Source organism: Apodemus sylvaticus, chromosome X (genome assembly GCF_947179515.1).
Source record: "Apodemus sylvaticus chromosome X, mApoSyl1.1, whole genome shotgun sequence".
Classification (NCBI taxonomy): domain Eukaryota; kingdom Metazoa; phylum Chordata; class Mammalia; order Rodentia; family Muridae; genus Apodemus; species Apodemus sylvaticus.
Window position 1 is genome coordinate 63,661,411 of NC_067495.1, and position 23,126 is coordinate 63,684,536.

General features: G+C 43.9%; 1 pseudogene; it reads left to right on the forward strand.

Annotated features, from left to right (window-relative positions):
• The first annotated feature begins 885 nt into the window (after positions 1-885).
• Positions 886-23,126, forward strand: part of LOC127674518 (uncharacterized) — a 38,496-nt pseudogene continuing 16,255 nt past the window's right edge.

Below are 23,126 nucleotides of genomic sequence, written 5' to 3' on the forward strand. Positions count from 1 at the left end.
GATTTGGTTTTTTCGAGACAGGGTTTCTCTGTGTAGCCCTGGCTGCCCTGGAACTCACGCTGTAGACCAGGCTGGCCTCGAACTCAGAAATCCACCTGCCTCTGCCTCCCAAGTGCTGGAATTACAGGCATATGCCACCACCACCCGGCTTTGGATTTGACTTTTTTAATTAAAAAAAAAAATTGCAGCTTCAATAAGGTCTCCTCTTTGAAGGATGACTCTAGCTTGTGAATGAGCACAGAGTACCAATTATTTTTATTTTTATTTGGGTAATTAACTTGATTGGAGTCGAGGTTCACTTCATAGGAGGAAGTTTATGCAGAGACTTTTAGCTGAGTTCTAAGAATCTGTGTTTGTTGAAGAGCAGCCCTCATAGGATCTGCATCTCCTCCTTCCCAAGGTTCAAGAAACACCACAGCAAAGAGGGCAGAGAGGTAGAACTGGAAGAAGGGATAAAATATTGTGGAATACTGTCTTCCAAACATAACGCAGCAGTTGTACTCATACAGTCTCAGCAACTATGATTACCTGCACAAGGCCTGGATATACAAGGGGGACCCCGGCATTCCTTAGGATTTGTAGGCAATTAACCATTGCTAGAAGGAGAGGCTCACAAGGCCTCATTGCTCCCTGAGAACTAGCAGGCAGATAACAGTTTCTAGGGGGAAGGGACCAAGATGCCTCAGTCTTCCCTACAGAAGAGGTATTAGTACTTATTGATTGCTGCGGGAGTGAGGAGGGGGGAGATACTTTCTTTGGTAATAATCTGCCATGTTCCTGTAAATAACTCTTCTTTCATGCTCATACTAGAAACCAGAAAGCAGGAGAAATGAGTGACAAGAAAAGGGGGATCACTAAAAATGAGAGGGAGAACAAAAGAGGGTAATGGGAGTGACTGTGAACAAGGTACATCTGCAGGTGTATGGAATGCCCTAAGGGTGCTCACATTGTGTATAATATAGCCTAATAAAACGTTAAAGGGGTTTAGCTGGTTACTGTGGCTCATACATGTAATCCCAGCACTTAAGAGGATTGTTGTGAGTTTGAGGTCAGTGTACATAGTGAGTTTCAAGCAAGCCTTAAGGTTTTGGCTGGAAATTTGTTTATGCCTGTAATCCCAGAACTATAGCGGCTGAGGGAGGCAGACTCCAAATTCAAGGCAAGCCCGGGCTATATATGAGGCCCTATTGAGATAGATGAACAAACAAGCACAAATCTAGGTTTTGTCTTCTGGAGAGGGGGATTGTTTTGGCTATTCATGGGCCTTCATGCATCTATATGTATTTTTTTTTGAGACAGGGTTTCTCTGTGTAGCCCTGGCTGTCCTGGAACTCACTCTGTAGACCAGGCTGGCCTCAAACTCAGAAATCCGCCTGCCTCTGCCTCCCAAGTGCTGGGATTACAGGTGTGCGCCACCACCACCCAGCTACCTATATGTATTTCATAGTTATTTTTGCTACTTCCAAAATACAAAAACAAAACAAAACAAAAAACATTGGGAGTGCAATAGGTATTGATTGAGACTACAGATCACTTTAAACAGAAATAATATTTTAACAATATTAGGGCTGGAGAGATGGCTCAGCAGTTAAGAGCACCAACTGCTCTTCCAAAGGTCCTGAGTTCAAATCCCAGCAACCGCATGGTGGCTCACAACCATCTGTAATGGAATCTGATGCCCTCTTCTGGTGTGTCTGAAGACAGCTACAGTGGACTTACATATAATAATAAATATATCATTACAAAACAATATTAAACATTCTAGTCAGATCAGTTATCTCAGACTATTTTGTGTTATAACAACATTCCTCAAACTAGACAAATTATGAATAGTAAAGATCGATTTAGTTTATAATTCTGGAAGCAGAGACATTCAAGACTATGCTGGCTAGGACCTTCTTAGTTTCTGGTAGGAAGCAGTGTTAACTCATAGGACAGTTGTGGTAGGGGAAACATCTATTTTGCCCAGTATAATATATGCATAAGAGCAATTGGTTAGATGCGAGGATCACTTTATAGCAACCTCCTCTTAAAATCCAAGAACTCAGCCAGTCTCTTGAAAAATTAATTAAACCCTCTTAAAGATGCCACTACTTTTCAGCACCAAGACACCATGAGAAATTCTAGGAGAAAACCATATATTTAAAGTATAACGCCAAGTTTGCTGTAGTGGTGCAAACCTTTAATCCCAGGGCTCAGAGGCAGAGACAGGCAGATTTTAAATAAATTGGAGGCCAGCCTGGTTACACAGTAAGTTCTAAGCCAGCCAGGGCTGTATCAAAAAAAAAAAAAAAAAAAAAGCCAAAACATATAACATCGATGAACAAAGGGTATCTTTGCATTTAATTACATTTTATTTAATTTCTGTCATTAATGTTTTCTCTGTTGCCAGTGTCACTCATTTCATTTTCTGGAGGCAGGAACTGATGCAGAGAACATGAAGCAACACGGTTTCCTGGTTTTGTCCCCTGTCCCAAGTGGGGTTGCTGTTGCTGGGATGGATAAAGAGCATAATCAATGTGGAGAGAAAAAAGAGTTTTATTGCAGCTTACAGTTTGTAGTCTATCACTGAAGGAAGTCAGGACAGGAACTCAAACAGGTACTCGGAGTCAGAAGCTGATGCAGAGATCATGGAGGGATTCTGGTTACTGGCTTGTTCGTCCTGGCTTTCTCAGCCTGCTTTCTTACAGAACCCAGGACCACCAGGTCAGCGATAGCTCCACCCACGTGGGCTGGGTCCACCCCCATCTATCATCAGTCATGAGATTGCACCAGAGGCCAGTTCCAATGGAAGCTTCCCCCTCTATGTTTTTCCTCTTTTGTTTTGTTTCACAGGGTCTCACTATGTAATTCTGGCTATCCTAGAACTCACTCTGTAGACCGGACTGGCCTTGAACTCACAGCAATCCTCCTGCCTCTGCCTCCCTAGTGCTGAGATCAAAGGCATTTGCCTCTATGCCTGTTTTGGGGGCATGTTCTTAATTGGGGTTCCTCTTCCCAGTTGTATTAAGCTAACAAAAAACTAACCAGGACAAGGGCCTCTGGTATGCCACAGTGCACATGTGGAAGTCAGGGGACAACTTGTGGGAGTTGGTTCTCTCCTTCCATCACAAGGTTGTTATTGGTGACACTCGGGGGCAAGTGCCTGTAATTGCCCAGCCATCTCAGTGGCCCTCAATTGACATTTTTATGCTCACTTTGTGTCCTATAACTTTATAGCTGAATTATCCAAGTTGTAAGGATTTTTTTGAATACTTTCATAAGTCTTCCACATAAATGATCATGACATCTGTGAGCAGAGTACTCCAGTCAGTTACAATTAAGATATTTAAAAAATAATAATAAGAGTCTGGAGAGATGGCTCAGCAGTTCAGAGCACTGACTGCTCTCCCGGAGGTTCTGAGTTCAAATCCCAGCAACCACATGGAGGCTCACAACCATCTGTAATGAGATCTGACACCCTCTTCTGGGGTATCTTAAGACAGCCACGGTGTACTTACGTATAATAAATAAATAAATCTTCAAAAAAGAAAAAAGTATAAACATGTATAATAATAATAATAAAAGACAATGTCTGTAGCCCAGGGTGGCTTTGAATTGTGATCCTCTAGCTTCTGCCTCCTGAGTATCAGGGTTAGAGGCTTTTGTACCGCTAGGCCTGGTTTATACAGTGCTTGGGATTGCACCTAGGGCTTTATGCATTCTAGAGAAGCATTCTACAGACTGGGGTTCATTCCCAGTCCTGGATTCCTTTTCTTGCCCAACTGTTCTGCACGGGACTTTCAATTCTATTTGGATTGGAATCTAAGACCATAAACATTCTTGGCTCATTCATTGTATTAAAGGGAAAGTGCTCAGATTTTCACCATTGGCCATGTTGTCTGTGGGCTTTTCAAATGTGGCCCTTAAGCACTCCAACAATTTCCTCCTATTCCTGGTTTACTGAGAGTTTTTAATCATGAGTACACTGAGTTTTTCAAGTGATTTCTATGCTATCAAGTTGATCTCCATTGTAGCGTGGTGACAGCGTGCCCCATTCATTGATTTTTTTTCCATGTTGAATCATTCTTGCAGTCCATGAGTAAATCCCACCTGGATCTTTTAATTCCATCAAATTCGGGTTACGGATATTGTGATGATCATCAGGGATGTGGGCTATAAATTTTAACTTTTCTTCGTATCTTGTTCTGGCCTTAATATCAGGATAACTCTGGCATCCTGAAATGAGTTAGAAAGCATCCCTTCTACTTCAGCTCTTGAGAGATTTTTAAAGCATTTATTGTAAAGTCTCCTATTTAACAAAATCAATTAAATGTGATTTAATTGAGTTTGTTATTGATGTAGCTTAGTTTTGTCAGCTTCTTTTTTTAAAAAAACTTTTTCAAGAAAAACAGCATTTTAAAAAATTTTATTTATGCTGTAGTCTTTATCATTTCTGTTTTCTGCCAAGGTTTCCTGCAGATGGCTTCTCTACCTAGAAATGCGCATCTGTAACCCCCCCGCGCCCCCACCCCACCCCCATGCTGCGTTAGCTTCATCCCATTAGGTTTTAGGTATTATCTTATTTTTATTCCATTTCCAGTTGTCTTCTGATACATTCTGCTTGTCTGGCATTGTTTGTTTCTTTGTGGTTAGAGGGAAAGTCTCCCTACATATCCCAAGCAGCCTTTGAGCTTCTGATGCTCCTCAGCCTTCCAAATTTGGGGATTACAGAGATGCACCATCAATGACAAGCTAAATCCCTAACTAAATCCCTTCCCCCTCACACCCCATTTGTTGTTCTGGAGTGTGTTTTTGAAGTGTTAGCTTCCAAATCTTTTGGAATGCTCAGTTCTTAATGCTATTGATTTTGGGCGTCGTTCTGTGGTGTTTCTGGTTTAGTCTCCTGTTCATGCGTGTTGTCTATGATAGATTATTTCTCTGCCGCTGAAACGAGCCAATTCAAGCCAGATCGCACGCATTAAAGGTAGGTTTACTGGGGAGCTGCTCTCTGGGAGTTTATTGGCCTCAAGGATTGAGGAGTCGCCATGGGGAGAGGGGAGAGGAGAAAAGGGGAGAAAGGGCGCAGAGGGAAGAGAGAAGAGAAGGGTGGGGCGCGAATTGTCTAGATTACATAGGAAACAACCTTCTGGGCAAAGAGCAGCCCAGCCCCTGAGCTGGAAAATTCAAGGTTGGGAACGTGTGGTTTGTCTGGTAGGGACTGAGGGATGCTGGGAGAACCTGGAGGCCAGGTCTGCTTTGATATGTAAAATATGCACCTCTGTCCTTGAACCGGGGTCCGGAAACCAAACCTTCTGTTTTGTTTTAGCACTTTTACCATGTTTATCATAATTAGATTTACCATTTAATCATTGCAGAAGTCCACCGCGCATGAGCTTGGTTCTAATCTGTATTTTCTTGCTGAGATGTTTGTGTTTTAGTGAGCTTTGCATACAGTGTTTGCTGTGGTTGGAAATGAGGGCTATACCAGGTGTCTAGTGTTTGATACAGCCAGAGGGATCCGAGGTGAGGTTGGAGAATGCTCCAAGTGTCTTTATTTTTCCTAATTTGTTGTTTTGGTTTCCCTAGAGACTACTTGGATTAGTTCTAAGTTGTATGACCGTTACTATATTTCTCTGATATTACAGGAGGCCTTGAAGGTGGCAGGGTGTTATTAGCTGTGTCTATGTCGCTGAACTGTGGTCATCACAGCCAACCTACTTGGGTCTTGTATAGTTTGCCCTCCCGTCGGTTAGGCAGAACTGTGGTGGGCTAGGATTGGGCTTTTTCCCCCCTGCAGGTCAGTTCGGGTCTTATGAAAGCTAAGGTGGGGCAATGTTTGAGCTCAGGAGTTGCCGGTCCCCCTGGGGGTTAAGGGTCTCAGCTACTTGAATTTCTAATGAGTCACATTTATCTGAGGCAGGAGCTAGGAGTACAGACTGCTCTGGGAGAGTTTCAGAATGCTTCCTTTTCTCTTTGTGTTCCAATCCCTACCAGACTGTGAAGATCATTTTCACCAAAAGCATGCTCTAGGATTCCTATGAAGAAAAGTCAGGAAAGCTGAGATAGCCTGGATTATTTTATTATTAAATGTATTCGAACGGACCTTCCAAGAAAGTGTCAGTTTATGTTTTCCTAGGTTCACACTGTCTGTGGGAAGGAGCTGTTTGCTCTCTCATCAGCAACTTGCTGCTCTCTCTAATAGGCTTTTTAATTTTGTGAATGCTATTTCCGTGATACAGTCCAAGTAATTGTTCGTTTTATTCAATTTTTTTTGTGATGCTAAAAATGATGGCTTTGGCCTGGTGTGGTGGTTTTTTTAATGGTGTTTTGTTTTCTAATAACACACTGAGTCCCATTTGTGCCAACAATACATATATATGTGTGCATATGGGGTCATCCAATGCTGGTTGATGGATCTATCAGAGGATCACACCACTAAGTCCCAATAGCTCCTCAGCTGAAGGTCGAGTATTTCCCCCAGTATCGGAATGGGGACTGGCTTGAACTAGTGCACGAATCACAGCTGCTGTGAGTTCATAAACAATAGTCCTGTCACTGACAGAAAATGCTGCTTCACCCCCAGCCTGGATGGCGATCTTTCTGCCCCCCCCCCCTTCTGTGATTTTCTCTGAGCTTTGCATGTAAATGTGACATAGATGCCCCATTTAGAACTGAGCACTCTACAGCTACTATTTTCTCCATTTTGACTAGTCATTAATTTCTACATTAAAGCCCTGGTCACTACAAAAAGCTTCTCTGGTGAGGTCAGAGAGCTACCCTAATCTATGGGTCTAGAAGCATGTGTTTAAAGATCATTTCTTTATTTGTTTACTTAATGTATATGTGTTCTCTGTCTTCATGGACAATGAAAGAAGGCATCAGATCCCATTACAGATGGTTGTGAGCCACCATGTGGTTGCTGGGATTTGAACTCAGGACCTTTAGAAGAGCAGCCAGTGCTCTTAACCACTGAGCCATCTCTCCAGCCCTTGATCTTTCTTTTATGTCAGTATTTACAAGTATAAATTTCCCACTACAACTATTACTTAATTCTGCAACTTCTGGTGTGCTGTTACTTTGAGATGCTTTTATCCATGTTCATATTTTATAATTTCCCTTTGATTTTTTTGGATATTTAGACAAGTTGTATTTCAGTGTATTGTGAATTTTCTCTATATCCTTTTGCTTTTATTTCTAGTGTGATTCTATGTGGTTAAATTCTTTTTTATTTTTAAATTTAGTTTTGAGAATTTATGAGAGCTATATTCAGATTATTTTCTCTTCCCTCTTCTCCCATCAAAGTCTCCCATGTCCCCTCAGCTCTTTCATAAACTCATGATGTCTTATTCTTTAATTTCTTAATTATATGTTATATAATTATATAACACACACATTATCCACACACATCACACAATATACATATATGTATATATACATATGTATACATGTATGGGTCTAGAGGTATATGTTTAAAGATCATTTATTTATTTGTTTATTTACTTATTCAATCTATATGTGTTCTCTGTCTTCATGGACAATGAAAGAGGAAATCAGATCCCATTATAGATGGTTGTGGGCCACCATGTGCTATGAGCTACCATGTGTTTGCTGTATATATGTATGTATGTGTGTGTTACAAATTGTTGTGTTTCAATTCAACCTTTTAATATTTATTGAGGAGTTCTGACAAGAAGCAGTGGGACTGATGGAATGAGTTTCCCTAAGAGTGCAAAAAAAACCCATATGTAAACAAAATAGAACGGTGCCAACAGCTCAAAAATGTATGCTAATCCAGTCGGATTTGAAATGCCTTTAATAGGAGTTACCTATAAACTGTAGAGCACTACAGAGGGCTGTATCCATGTAAAGTCATGCAAGGTACTACAAATAAACTACCACTCTTTTCTATGGCTTTAAGTCTGTTAGCACAAACCTGGGCTTATAGTGCCACCTAATGACCAAATGGCAAAACACCAAACACTGAGCTTGTTTTGCTGGAGTCTAGCTAAAAAGAGACTGGCTGCAAAATGGAGCAGTCTAGGTAGAATTCTAAGAGCTAGTATCTTTGCAGAGGATACTGGGCCAGCACCAGGTTTAGCACATTCCAAGGAAACACTTGGTTTTCACCCTAGGATACAGTCTTCCCTTAGGACTGAGGCCTACAAATGAGAAGCCTGTTTTTCCTACTGTTGTGCCTTTGTACTGTTGTGTGTTATACACTCAAGCCCTTTCTTTGATTGACTGTCCTCTGGCTAGCTATATATACACTGGATTTCCAGGAGACAATTTGTATTCATTTCTATTTTTCTTTTCTTTTTCATATGATTTATTATTTATTTGCTTATTCACCTTGCATCCTGTTCATTGTCCCCCTCCCAGTTACCCCCTCCCCTAATCCTTCCCCCATCCCTCCTCCTCTGAGCAGGTGGGGGCCCCCTGGGTATCCTCCTACCCTGACACTTCAAGTCTCTGCAGGGATAGGTGCTTCCTCTCCCACTGAGGCCCGACAAGGCAGCTCACTTAGGAGAACATATCTCACAGACAGGCACTTGGGAGGCAGAGGCTACACAGAGAAGCCCTGTCTACCAGCCTGGTCATTTTTGGTTGTCACCTTGACACTTTGAATTTTATTATCTTGCCTCTTGGGATATAGATTGTCCTTTCTTTCTCAGAGTTTTGACCCCACTGCTCCCCTCGTCCAAGAATGAACAAGTTTATTTGTGTCGCTTGCTCCAGCACCTACAGCCAATTTCCCCTTGTTACATGATGGTCACCAGGTCTGTTCCCAGCAAACTGTCCCTCACTCAACAGAGCTGGATAAAGATGGCTCCCATCAGCCTAATGAAGGCTCCGTTCTGAGACCTATAGAACGTCCTTGGAAGGACACCCTGTGTGGATTTGTCCCATACCAAAGATTTTGTCACACTCCCACTGCTCATTTACTTGAAGTTTGTTTGCATATTGGAATTTGAGGTGTAAAATTTTATAAAAATCTGCATTCTTTGTTGTGTGTGGCTGTGTGGGTCTGTTTTCTAGAGTTGAGAGAATTTCCTTAAAGATGTGATACACAGGGGCTGGAGAGATGGCTCAGTGGCTAAGATCCCTGGCTGATCTTCCAAAGGTCCTGAGTTCAATTCCCAGCAACCACACAGCCGACTCAAGCATCCAACTTCCTCATTACTAGCCGTGCAGGTAGTACACATGCTATGCTGGTAGTTACCAAAAACACACAAAAAAGAAACTTGAAAAAGACAAAGCAATCTCTCTTAAGATTTGCAGATGGGCTCTATATGTTGAAACACACTTTTAATACCCAGCCAGGCAGTTTTCAATGTCATCCTGCCCTTCGCTTTACTGCCTGTGTGAACCTGAAAGCCAGTTACAATCAGAGTGAGGACTTTCACTTTTTGCCCCTTTTTCTCCTGATTATTACTTGAGTAATAGGCACAGAGATGACTAGGTAGTTTCCCCCAGGATTTGTAGAAACAAAATTTCAAAGCTCTCTTCCCCCATCCTCACCTCAAAGCATCCCTTTTGCCAGCTTTGACGGGGTTGTCATAACCTAGATAACAACACTTTAATTAATTTGTAAATGTCTGCCTGAGGAAATTCATGTAAGTGGACCAATTGTAATGCCCTGAGTGGATGGATCTTCAGGGAGCCCCCAAACAATCAAAACACAGAACCTCAATTATGTCCACATTTTCCACTGTCCTCCCAGTGAATTGTATCAGCATTATGAGCTGATCCTTCAAATCCACCTCCATGTACTTTTGATCGTTTGTAGGAAGTTTCAAAATCAGCACGTGTGTGCACGGTGCCTTTTAAACCTCTTAATTTCTCTGCAAATATATTTCTTTTCAAGGCGTTGGCTGTTCTAGTTTATTGAGCGGGGACTACCTACCTAGCAGCCAGCTGTCCCCCTGCAGTATGCTTTCTCTTTCCAGAGTTAAGGCCACTGCTATCCAAACTGCTCTCAGCTATTTGGTCTCTGACTTAAGCTCTCCTCCAGATAGCGCTCAGATAAGTGTAGAAGTAACAAACGTGTTATTCCTAGATCTTTCTCCTTCCCGAAAAAAAGAAACTGCTTCCTCCAACGTTGTTACATTCCACCAGACAGAGAGAGCTAGGACCAGGAAAAATTCTCTGTGGAAAAGAGGGCCTTGAACTTCCGCTTCTACCTAATCCTGCACCTTCTCTCTGTCGCCATCTGGTGGGCTTTTGACTACATTACAGAGCTTTGACTATCGGGATTCTGGGGCTGACCATGTTTGCTATTGAAGGCTTATAATTGCCACTTGAATGGTGGAGGCAGGAGCGTTAAGTTAAACAAGATATCCCAAGCTACCTGAGACTCCCCTCCCCAAAACAAACACAAAAAACTGATTCTGGCAAATTTTTACTTTTGTTGGACATTTGAGTACACCCCACACATACACTACCTCTCCCCCCATTGACATGTGTGTGTGTGTTTTAAAGATTTATTTATCTATTATTTATTATATGTAAGTCAACTGTAGCTGTCTTCAGACACACCAGAAGAGAGCAACAGATCTCATTACAGATGGTTGTGAGTCACCATGCGGTTGCTGGGATTTGAACTCAGGACCTTTGGAAAAGCAGTCTGTGCTCTTAACCACTGAGCCATCTCTCCAGCCCTTGACTGTGTTTTATACAGGGTTTGCTGTTGTTATTTATTGTTGACTGGTTAGTCTTGTTTTGCTTTTTTGAGACAGGGTTTCTGTATGTAAAAGCCTTGGCTATCCTGGAACCTGCTTTGTAGACCAGGCTGGCCTTCAATTCTCAGAGATCCACCTGCCTCTGCCTCTCTGCTTCTGCCTCTGCCTCTTGTGTGCTGGGATTAAAGGTGTGTATCACTACCTTTTGGCTTCATTTTATATAGTTTTAATGTAATGATTTCTCAGGTATATTTGAATGTACTCATTTCTAAAGTGAGTATTTTCTTTTGGTTGCTGTTTTATATTTTTCAACCTCAAACTCTTCATTTTATTACTATTTTTTCCTGCCAAAAATGACTCCAAAAAAGAAAATAGGAAAGGCATATAATAAAACATTTACTAACCACATCCCCCCAAATGCTAAGCAGAGAGGTTCAGTAAACTTCACAGATTGCAGATTTGTCTCTGACACCAGTGATTCTTAGCATCAAGAAAATGTTCTCCACAATACATAGCCAGGGCAAATAGTAAGCACAAGGTTTCACAAGTTCAATGGGCTTCCTGAAGTCTGCTCATGAGCTTCATTTTTACAAGCAGTCCCCTCCCCCCAAGGACCAGTGTCCATGGCAGAAGAGGAAACAGAAAGACTTTGTGATGGACAGGCAAAGCTGAACCAGAGCAAAACAGTACCTTCAGGGCAGGACGGCTGCACTTGTGAATTGTGGCTGCGTGAACAAGCTGGTGTCCCAGGCCTAAGGAAGCACTATTTAGAGTTGATGGCTTCTGGGAGAGGAGGAGTCCGGGTCTTTTTGCCCCAGTGGATGGCTGATATCCGGCACAATTGGACACTGTGGGTTACTATTCTTTTTTAATGAGGAGATTAAGTTGAGAAAGGGTGACAAGTGGCAGATCTTCAAGGGGTCAGAGAAAGGAACGAGAATGATATATTACATATGTCAAATTCCCAAAGAATTAATAAAAATATTATTTTTAAAATGTGGTGATGGTTTCTAGAAATCAGTTTGTTTTCTCCTGTACATCCTAGAAATTCTCACAGTCAACTTATTTTGTTAGGTAATCAATGTTATCAGTTAACAACTACCTCTCTACCTATAGTACTAATCAATACCAGCATTATGGTTGCTTTCAAGACAGATTGTTTTCTCTGTGTAGCCCTGGCTGTCCTAGAACTTACTCTGTACATCAGTCTGGTCTCAAAGTCAGAGATCCTCCTGCCTCTGCCTCCCAAGTGCAGGAATTAAAGCATCTTATGCATCTCAGCCTGGCCTCAAACTCACTATATAGCCAAAGAGGATAACCCTGAACACCTAAAACGTCATAGACCCAAGTGCTGCAATTACAGACCTGTGCCAAGCACAACAAACTGCAGACATACTAAGAACATGGGAAAGATGGTACTAAGAACATGAAAGGATTTCAATCCAGCTTTTTTTGGTACTTTCTATTGTATGTGAAAGATGCTAGAATTCTTAAAGGCTCTAATTCTTTTAACATTTCAGACCTGTCTGGATGGTATATAGGGCTTTTGCCAAAATATCACATTCTTGGACATTTTTGGATCCATTTTACTTGAGAATATGTCTTTTGCACTCAGAATTCTTAGTTTCCTCCCTTGGGCTTCAGTAATGCTACATCCTATTTCTCTGTAAACAATTTCCCCTCATTTTCTACTTTTATAAAATTTGTATCACATACCAGCAAAGTTTTGGCCACTGAAAATTGACATTGTGATTAAAATGATGGCACAATGGCCAAGAGCACTGGCTGCTTTTGCAGAGGACCCAGGTTAGATTGCCCAAACACCCATGTACCAGCTCACAGTCCTGGAACTCCAGTTCCGGGGCATCTGATGCTCTCAGCTGATCTCTATGGGCTCTAAACACACCCACACCCACAAAATAAAAATATTCTAAAAAAAAAAAATTCTTTGAAAAGAAAATTGGCTTATTGTGTGGCAGGAGGATTTTGTCTTCTGGTCCAGTCAGTCTAATTGGTGTTCTATAAACTTCTTGCATGTTTATAGGCCTCTAGGCACGTTGCTCAGTTTTCACTGATACTGGCTTTTATATATTTCTTGAAATTTATATGTGTACATTTTAAGGAAAAAATTCTCTAGGAGATTAAGTCTTTTGTCAATTGAAGGAGAGGCATATTAATCCATTACAGCAGGTTTCTCTCATACTTGGCCATAGAGACCATAAGAGTTTAAGCGAGGGGGCAGGAGGAGGCAAGACTGGGGAGGAAAGGGTTGGGGTGCAGGCAGTCTGCCACAGACCAAACACCGAGGTGGAGTGGAGCGCCATAGTACAGACGAGGTTGTGTAGGAGCTGAGCCTGGCGGTTTTGGTCTCTGGGCTCCCAGAGTTCCAACACTCACCAAGGACCACTCCACCAAGGTGGCTGCTACCTGCTGGCCACCCAACTGCCTAGAACTGCTTCCCAGCTCTCTGAAAGGTAAGTGGGCTCAGGTTACACACCCATCCTTTTCCACGCCTCCCACAAGGTCCATACTCGGTTCCCCTAAGCTGTGCCCTCCTTCTCTGCGCAGTCGGGCTAGTGTGCTGACCACGCCCTCTCAAGCCCACGCCTCAAAAGCCCTAGGTCCCTCCCCACATTTCCTCAAACCTCCTCAGTGCAGCGCTTGTGGCGGGTGCAATCTCTGCAAGGTCCTCGGAGGCGCTGTGTCGCGCTCCACTGGGACCCGCGAGCACCACACACTTGCGCTCTGCGCTTTTGCTCGGTTGCTCTGCTCTCCTCGCTTTCCATGCTGTCTACAGTTCTTGAGACCTGCAGTAGTCGGGGTAGGACCTGTACCCACTCCTGGGAGGTGGCTGCCGCAAGCGCGTGATGGAAGAAGCCGGACAGGTGGCCTGAGCGGAACGGTGGGTGAGATACGGGCTAGGGAGAGGAGAGATGCCTAAAGTGCCTGCAGGACCGTGGGGAGGTGGCAGAAGTCCTTGGCAGGACCGTGGGGAGGTGGCAGAACACTGGAGAGGTGGCAGAAGTGCCTGCAGGACCGTGGGGAGGTGGCAGAAGTCCTTGGCAGGACCGTGGGGAGGTGGCAGAACACTGGAGAGGTGGCAGAAGTGCCTGCAGGACCGTGGGGAGGTGGCAGAACACTGGAGAGGTGGCAGAAGTGCCTGCAGGACCGTGGGGAGGTGGCAGAAGTCCTTGGCAGGACCGTGGGGAGGTGGCAGAACACTGGAGAGGTGGCAGAAGTGCCTGCAGGACCGTGGGGAGGTGGCAGAACACTGGAGAGGTGGCAGAAGTGCCTGCAGGACCGTGGGGAGGTGGCAGAAGTCCTTGGCAGGACCGTGGGGAGGTGGCAGAAGTGCGAGTCGGGACACTGGAGAACTGGCAGAAGTGTTTGGCGGAACAGTGGTGCAATGGTTAAAATGTCTGCTAGACAGCCGAAGAGATGGTTAAAATGACTGCTGAGCAGCAGAGAGGTCCCTAAAATGCCCTAAATGTCTACGCAGAGACAAAGGTAAAATGCCTGCCAGGTCCCGAACGCATAGTTAAAATGTCTGCCAGGCCCCTATCGCTAAAATGCCTGCCCGGTCCTGAACCGATCACTAAAATGCCTGCCGTCCCAAAATGATCACTAAAATGCCTGCCAGGTCTCGACCCCATACTTAAAATGCCTGCCGGTCCCGATCACTAAAATGCCTGCCAGGTCTCGACCCCATGGTTAAAATGCCTGCCGGGTCCCCATCACTAAAATGCCTGCCAGGTCTCGACCCCATACTTAAAATGCTTGCCGGGTCCCCATCACTAAAATGCCTGCCGGGTCTCGACCCCATGGTTAAAATGCCTGCCGGGTCCCGATCACTAAAATGCCTGCCAGGTCTCGACCCCATGGTTAAAATGCCTGCCAGGTCCCCATGGTTAAAATGCCTGCCAGGTCTCGACCCCATGGTTAAAATGCCTGCCAGGTCCCCATCACTAAAATGCCTGCCGGGTCTCGACCCCATGGTTAAAATGCCTGCCAGGTCCCCATGGTTAAAATGCCTGCCAGGTCTCGACCCCATGGTTAAAATGCCTGCCGGGTCCCCATCACTAAAATGCCTGCCAGGTCTCGACCCCATGGTTAAAATGCCTGCCGGGTCCCCATCACTAAAATGCCTGCCGGGTCTCGACCCCATACTTAAAATGCCTGCCGGGTCCCCATCACTAAAATGCCTGCCGGGTCTCGACCCCATGGTTAAAATGCCTGCCGGGTCCCGATCACTAAAATGCCTGCCAGGTCTCGACCCCATGGTTAAAATGCCTGCCAGGTCCCCATCACTAAAATGCCTGCCGGGTCTCGACCCCATGGTTAAAATGCCTGCCGGGTCCCGATCACTAAAATGCCTGCCAGGTCTCGACCCCATGGTTAAAATGCCTGCCGGGTCCCGATCACTAAAATGCCTGCCAGGTCTCGACCCCATGGTTAAAATGCCTGCCAGGTCCCCATGGTTAAAATGCCTGCCAGGTCTCGACCCCATGGTTAAAATGCCTGCCGGATCCCCATCACTAAAATGCCTGCCGGGTCTCGACCCCATGGTTAAAATGCCTGCCGGGTCCCCATCACTAAAATGCCTGCCGGGTCTCGACCCCATGGTTAAAATGCCTGCCAGGTCCCGATCACTAAAATGCCTGCCAGGTCTCGACCCCATACTTAAAATGCCTGCCGGGTCCCCATCACTAAAATGCCTGCCCGGTCTCGACCCCATGGTTAAAATGCCTGCCGGGTCCCGATCACTAAAATGCCTGCCAGGTCTCGACCCCATGGTTAAAATGCCTGCCAGGTCCCCATCACTAAAATGCCTGCCGGGTCTCGACCCCATGGTTAAAATGCCTGCCGGGTCCCGATCACTAAAATGCCTGCCAGGTCTCGACCCCATGGTTAAAATGCCTGCCGGATCCTGATCACTAAAATGCCTGCCGGGTCTCCATCACTAAAATGCCTGCCGGGTCCCCATCGCTAAAATGCCTGCCAGGTAGCGGGATTGCTAAAATGCCTGCCGGGTCCCGAACCCATAGTTAAAATGCCTGCCAGGTCCCCATCGCTAAAATGCCTGCCAGGTAGCGGGATCGCTAAAATGCCTGCCAGGTAGCGGGATCGCTAAAATGCCTGCCGGGTCTCGACCCCATGGTTAAAATGCCTGCCAGGTCCCCATCACTAAAATGCCTGCCGGGTCTCGACCCCATGGTTAAAATGCCTGCCGGGTCCTGATCACTAAAATGCCTGCCAGGTCTCAACCCCATGGTTAAAATGCCTGCCGGATCCTGATCACTAAAATGCCTGCCGGGTCTCCATCACTAAAATGCCTGCCGGGTCCCCATCGCTAAAATGCCTGCCAGGTAGCTGGATCGCTAAAATGCCTGCCGGGTCCCGAACCCATAGTTAAAATGCCTGCCGGGTCCTGATCACTAAAATGCCTGCCAGGTCTCGACCCCATGGTTAAAATGCCTGCCGGGTCCTGATCACTAAAATGCCTGCCGGGTCTCCACCCCATACTTAAAATGCCTGCCGGGTCCCCATCGCTAAAATGCCTGCCAGGTAGCAGGGTCGCTAAAATGCCTGCCGGGTCCCGAACCCATAGTTAAAATGCCTGCCAGGAGTGGGGAGATCGCTAAAATGCCTGCCCGGTCCTGGAGACAAAACTTAAAATGTCTGTCCCTTACAAGTGGCTAGACTACGGGGCAGGGAACCTGGAAAGATAGCTAACACCTGCCTGGGACCTGGACTAATGGCTGACATGGCTGCCTGGGACCTGGAGACTTTACTAAAATGCCTGCCCGGTCCCCCTGGAGACAAAACTTAAAATGTCTGTCCCTTACAAGTGGCTAGACTACGGGGCAGGGAACCTGGAAAGATAGCTAACACCTGCCTGGGACCTGGACTAATGGCTGACATGGCTGCCTGGGACCGGGAGACTTTACTAAAATGCCTGCCGGGGACCTGGGGATAAAATGCCTGCCTCATAACCCATGAGGTCGACTAAAATGTCTGCCAGACAAAGCAGAGGTGATGAAAATGTCTGGGAGGGGTGGCTAAAATGTTATAGGCAGATATACAAAGCAATAAATAAGCCTGGCGCTTAGAACAGAGACGGAAAGATAGCTAAGGCGTGGCTAGCAGCCCTGCTAGAATCTGCAGTCTCACCTCAGGGATGCCTCGTGTCCAAATGAGCTCTTTGGAATATTAATATTTTAACCTTGCTCCAGTCAAATTCAGCAATATTACATCACAGCAAGTATCTCAGGTAACATTTTTGCTCTTGACTATATTCTTTTGTACAATAATTTTACCGCCATGTGATCATACTAAAAACTAATGTGCTTTTACCTCCAATGTAATGGGGTTTTCTGATTGTACACCTTCGGATTAAAGTTGATGAAAGAATGTGGGAACTGCACTCTTAGCCAAACAAAAGCACAGGTTTGGTAAAGTGGAAAAATTACTGGTAGCATGTGAAATTACCAAGAACTAGTAACTAAGTCTATGGTAACTTTCTTTGAGCGGCCCCGGAAGCCGAGAGAGACCTTAAATTTTCATTCTGCATTCCGTTTATTTCCGAGGTACATAGTGACCTGATCTCTGGTATTACTGAAATTCAAAAATAATCTGAGTGCTTTGAAAACCCATTAATATCAAGTCTTTACTACCCGGAACAAGGAGTATTTTCTGGGTGGGGGGTGGAGGGCAAGAGAAAACAATTCTCAGTGGTTTGTAACTGGAAAATCATGCAGTTTAGAAAGGAGGGAAATTAACGATCAGCTTTGGTTTTGATGCGGTTTGGGGGTGAATTTTATTTTTTTTCAATGTTTCTTATTTCTGAGACAAGGTCTTAGTAAATAACCTCAGACTCACAAACATCTGCATGCCTCTGTCTTCAGCAGAACAACGCTGATTTTAAAGGCGTCTGCCGCCATGTTTGGCTTAATGTTCAGTTTTCAATGTGGAAGAGAAGAAAGGTTTGGAAAGTACTGGTTTTGTAATACCTGTGCAAATTTTGTCTGTGTTAGTAGGCAGACGAATAAGCATTGAATCCCCAGAATATACTATATTACATTGGAGAAAGAAATTGAGGTTTCTAATTAACTGACCTTGAGATAGAAAGATTCACCCAGACGGTATAGGTATCATTTCACTGAAATGGCAGAGATAAAAGCTTGACAAAGACTGTCCGGCTATGGACATAAAGGTAAGGAATCACTAGCTAGGAAATTTGAAGCTGAAAGGGCCAAGGAAATGAGTTTTCTAAAACTTCCAAAAGGAGTGCACCCTAGCTGATAATCTCAATTTCAACAACACCACAACAACAACTGGGTGTGTCTCACTGAACTTCCGACTTCTAAAATTATAAGGTTATAAATCTGTGTTGCTTTAAGCCCCCAAGTTTGTAGGAATTTGTTACAGCAAGTAACAAATACAGCACTCTAGTGCTACTTGTGTCTCTGTGTCTTCTTAGAGGTTAAGGTGGTTATGAAAACATCCAGAAAAGGAATCACGAGCTAGGTAGGCCAAGGCACACGGTATGTGTGTCTTTTTTACTGTTTCTTTGTAAAACACCTTTACCTAATGTCTTAATCAGCTCATTAGCATAATAAATACATTATTGGGTAGTTAGAAAACAGCCTCTCATAACTCTAGAGGCTAGACCTCTTTAAAAAAGAGGTTGGCTTTGGGTGTTAGCCAAAGCCTGTCCTGGATTGCAAATGGCTACCTTTTGGCTGCCCTGTGTCTGGTAAAGAGACAGGTTTAGGCTCCATTCTTAAGACCTCATTTGATTTGAAAGTGCGTCTTTTATCTAAAGGTTTTATGTCCATATGCAGTCAAATTCGAATGGTTTCTTTCTTGCGCTCGTTTGGTTTTTGTTGTTGTTGGTGGTGGTTTTTTGTTTTGTTTTGTTTTTGCTTTTTTTGATTTTGAGACAGGGTTTCTCTGTGTAACAAACCCTGACTGTCTTGGAACTAGCTCTGTAGACCAGGCTGGCCTCAGACTCACAGATCTGCCTTTCTTCTCTTGCACTGTTGAATAGAAATAGCCTCAGATTTGGTGAATAATGAGTGGGTTACTCAAAAACAAAGCTGAAAACTTGTTACGTGTACCTGCATTGGCATGCCTGAGGCAGCTGGACAGCCTTTTCTGTGCAATGTAAGTAGGGCTTTCTAGTGAAATCCATGTGCAATTAGACTCTATATTATTATTGTTTTAGATGTTATGTGTATGAGTGTTCTGCTTGTCTGCATGTTTGTATCACGGTATGCCTGTTGGCCACCAATGTCAGAAGAGGGTTTGCTAGGATCCCCTGTAACTGAAGTTATAGATGGTTATGAACCACAAGGTGGGTGTTGGGAATCAAACCAGGGCCTCTGTGAGAACAGAAAGTGCTCACATTAAACATAGTAATCATATCTGGGCTGGTTGCTCACGCTTGTAATGTTAGCACTCTAAAGGGCAGAGAGGCAGGAGGGGATTGCAGCTAGTTCCAGATTGGCTTGGGCTACATAGTCAGTTCCTAGCCAACTTGGCTAGAAAACACATGGTCTTTTTTTTTTTTTTTTTTAGATTTATTTATTATATGTAAGTACACTGTAGCAGTCTTCAGACACACCAGAAGAGGGCATCAGATCTCATTACAGATGGTTGTGAGCCACCATGTGGTTGCTGAGATTTGAACAGCAGTCAGTGCTCTTAACCACTGAGCCATCTCTCCAGCCCCACACATGGTCATTTTTTAAAAAATGAATAGTAAAACATCTGAGCTCACTACTTAAATATACACACATGAGGACCTAGCCAGCATTCATAGCAAATAATAAAACTCTATTTATCAGATCCTTGCATAATGAAAATGAAAGTTGACTAATAAATATGAAAACCTAAGAAATTAGAATAAGGCTGAAAGTGAAGTCCAAGGTAAATGGAATTATAGGATAAAAGTGATGGTTGGAATGTTTATGTTAACTGGGGAGACTACACATAGAAAACCCTTAAGGCAGGCATTGGAGTGAGGGTTTGATTGTGAAGACCAACTCATTTTAGATGCAGTGCTATGTTAAAACACACACCCATGGGGCTGGAGAGATGGCTTAGAGGGTAAGAGCACCGACTGCTCTTCCAAAGGTCATGAGTTCAAATCCCAGCACCCACATGGTGGCTCACAACCATCCGTCTTCTGGTGTCTGAAGACAGCTACAGTGTACTTACATATAATAAATAAATAAATCTTAAAAAAACACACACACACACACCCTTAAATCGACTTTTCATTCTCAAGATTTTTTATGCCAGTAATTGCTGCTTTTAGTGTTGGGTTTCACTATCAGTGGTAAAAATAGGAATGTAGGGTTTGTGTGTGTGTTGTGTGTAAGACAGGGTCTCACTGTGCATCCCTGGGTAAACTGGAACTCAGTATGTATGTGGGCCAGGGTAGCCTTGAACTTTTAAGGCTCTGCACTGCCACTCCATTTTTCTTTAACCGGAGTCCTTAGTGGAGTTCTTGACTCTACATTTATCACTTTCAACTTTGTTTTCAGATGCTATCTTTCTGATTTAAAAAAAAAAAAAAAAGCCTGTAACCCACGTTTTCTGTCTGACCACCAGCACCACTCAAAGTGGCAAATTATCCTTAGCCTGCTTAACCTCTACTCTGAGGCACATAAAAATCTAATGATGATGAGTTAATATATCCTATTTCTTTTGAGACCATTAAGTCAAATATTTTATTATTCTTTATATAGTATAGATTTGCTGTTACTAGAGAGCATGAACTGGGACAGGTTTTTTTTTTCTTTTTTTCTTTCCTTTTTTTTTTTTTTAAAGATTTCTTTATGTGTGTGAGTTGCTGTCTTCAGACACTCCAGAAGAGGGCATAAGATCTCATTACGGATGGTTGTGAGCCACCATGTGGGAATTGAACTCAGGACCTTAGGAAGAGCAGCCAGTGCTCTTGACTGCTGAGCCATCTCCCCAGACAGGTCTTTTAAATAGGGTTTTATTATTATTATTATTATAATAAATTTTTGTTCTTTGACCATTTCATAGGGATATAGAATGCCTCCCCCTTACTCTCCCCACCCTGAATTTCCCTCCCATCCTGGCCAGCACCCATTATTCCTCACAAAATGTCTGTCATTTGCTAGTTTTTCATATTTGTTTAGTGTTTCACAGTTTACCTGGGACATCAGTGTGACCCCGTTTGGAACTATCAGGTACTGGTGGGCTCAGCAATGTGGACATGAGTGCCCCATGCTCCAATCCATTAGTTGCCAATAAAAAGTGGTTTCATGGGCTTCTTGGAGTTGGGCCAATACTTAACTTCCCAAAGATGGTAAGATTTAGCATAACGGGCTCTTGTACCTGCCTCAGTCAGACTCACTTGCAGTACTGTCTTTCTCTTCTTACCAGGTGAGGTTGTCGTGTTTCCGTTGGCTCCTTGTATTAGCATGAGGTGAACCACTTTCAGGAAAAATAGTTGCCTTCTGGCCCATTGGTTGGAGAAACAGAGACCCTCTTGGTTTCATCGCACTTACTGGTTAGCGATGGCTAGGAAGAGCCGTGTCTAACTATAAACGACTTACGGTGCATACTTTCCTGTGACAGTTTCTCATTTCTGTTACGAGGCAATTTCATCATTTCGAACTCCAGGACTTCTTTCTTGACAGCCATGCTTTCCCATTTCATCTTACCAGAACTCCTGCTCTTAGCCTTAATCTTTTGCCTGTCTGGAGAAGTGGCTCAGCAGTCAAGAGCACTGGCTGCTCTTCCTAAGGTCCTGAATTCAATTCCCACATGGTGGTTCACAACCATCCGTAATGAGATCTGATGCCCTCTTCTGGAGTGTCTGAAGACAGCAACTCACACACATAAAGAAATCTTAAAAATTTTTTATTGAATTTGTGTTCTGTATCTTTTTCCCAAACTTAGGCTTATTTCTTAGGCTCTAAGAAATGAGACCTCAAATGACCCACCAAGCAGGGTGACTTTGAAAAAGGAATGGCTAGGCCTGGTGGTGTAGACCTTTAATCCCAGCATTCCTGAGCTGGTGGCAGATGGAGCTCTATAGATTTAGGGCCAGCCTAGTCTACATGGGTTTCAGGCTAGCCAGATGATCAGGGCTACATAGAGACCCATTATGTAAGGGATTAAAACTGAGGTATCTGGTATGATAAAAGGGTCACTGAGTTAGAAACTATCATCTGGAAAGCAGGCTTGGTGGTACAAGCCTGTAATCCTAACACAGGAGGGTCAGGAGCTCAGAGTCATTCCTGCTACTTAGGGACTTGGCGTTCTGGCTACATGAAAAAGGAGAATGAATTAAAGGATACAAGTCCCAGCTTCAAGCTAGGCCAATGAGAAAATGGCCTTTGGAGCTTCCTTAGCTAGGAAGGTCTCCAATTTATGTTGAAGGAATCTTGGCTTTGGTTGGGTTTTCAAACTCACTATGTCAAGCCAGTTGGTTAGTCTTCGAGGCCAAACCCATTTAACTAATTCATCAAACGTAACACCTTCAAGCACACAGCCATTAAAATATTTACTCGGGAGGCTGGTGAGATGGCTCAATGGTTAAGAGGTCCTGAGTTCAGTTCCCAGCAACCACGTGGTGGTGGCCAACCATCTGTAATGGGATCTGATGCCCTCTTCTGGTGCATCTAAAGAGAGCAACAGTGTACTAACTGCTCTTTCAGAGGATCCTAGTTACATTCCTGCACAGGCAAGATGGCGTCTGTAACTTCGTTTCCATGGGATCCAACGCCATCTTCTGGCCTGCATGGGTATAACACCCAAACCTACTGCTTAGATATATGCAGACAAAACTCATACACATAAAATAAAATTTAAGGAAAATATCATATACAGCAATGATGTTTTCAAAACAAAGCATTTTATTTAACAGCAAACTACCCCACCCACCCACCCACCCACCCACTCACCCACCCACCCACACAGGAACTCTTCAAAACACCCAAGAGTCAACAGAAGTTCTGCATTCCAAATCAGTTCACAAGTCTAGGTGTTTTCCATGTGTTTGACTATAGAGCTCTTTCACAGTTGGTGGGACGATGACGGCGATCTTTCAACAACAGATTATTTTCAAAGTTCATTTATGTGACCAAAGCAGATGATGGTAGAATGGGCTTAATCGGGAGCAAAACTGACGGCAGAAACTGTGAAAGGAAGGCTTTTAGTTATTTTTTCCTTTGCACGGAACAGAAATGTAAGCCCATTCCCACCCATAAAAAGGGATATTACTGAATCCAGCCAGTTCCACGAATTAAAAAGCTAACATCAATAACACTTTTGATGCCCAATTGAGTTTTAATGAAAATGAAAAAAAAATATTTTTTTGAACTCCCAGACCTCTTCAACCTGGCTCCATCTATTCTGCCCCTTTTCTGTTTACTGAATGCTGTAATTGGCTTGCTGAGTAAAGTCTAGATACTTTGAAAG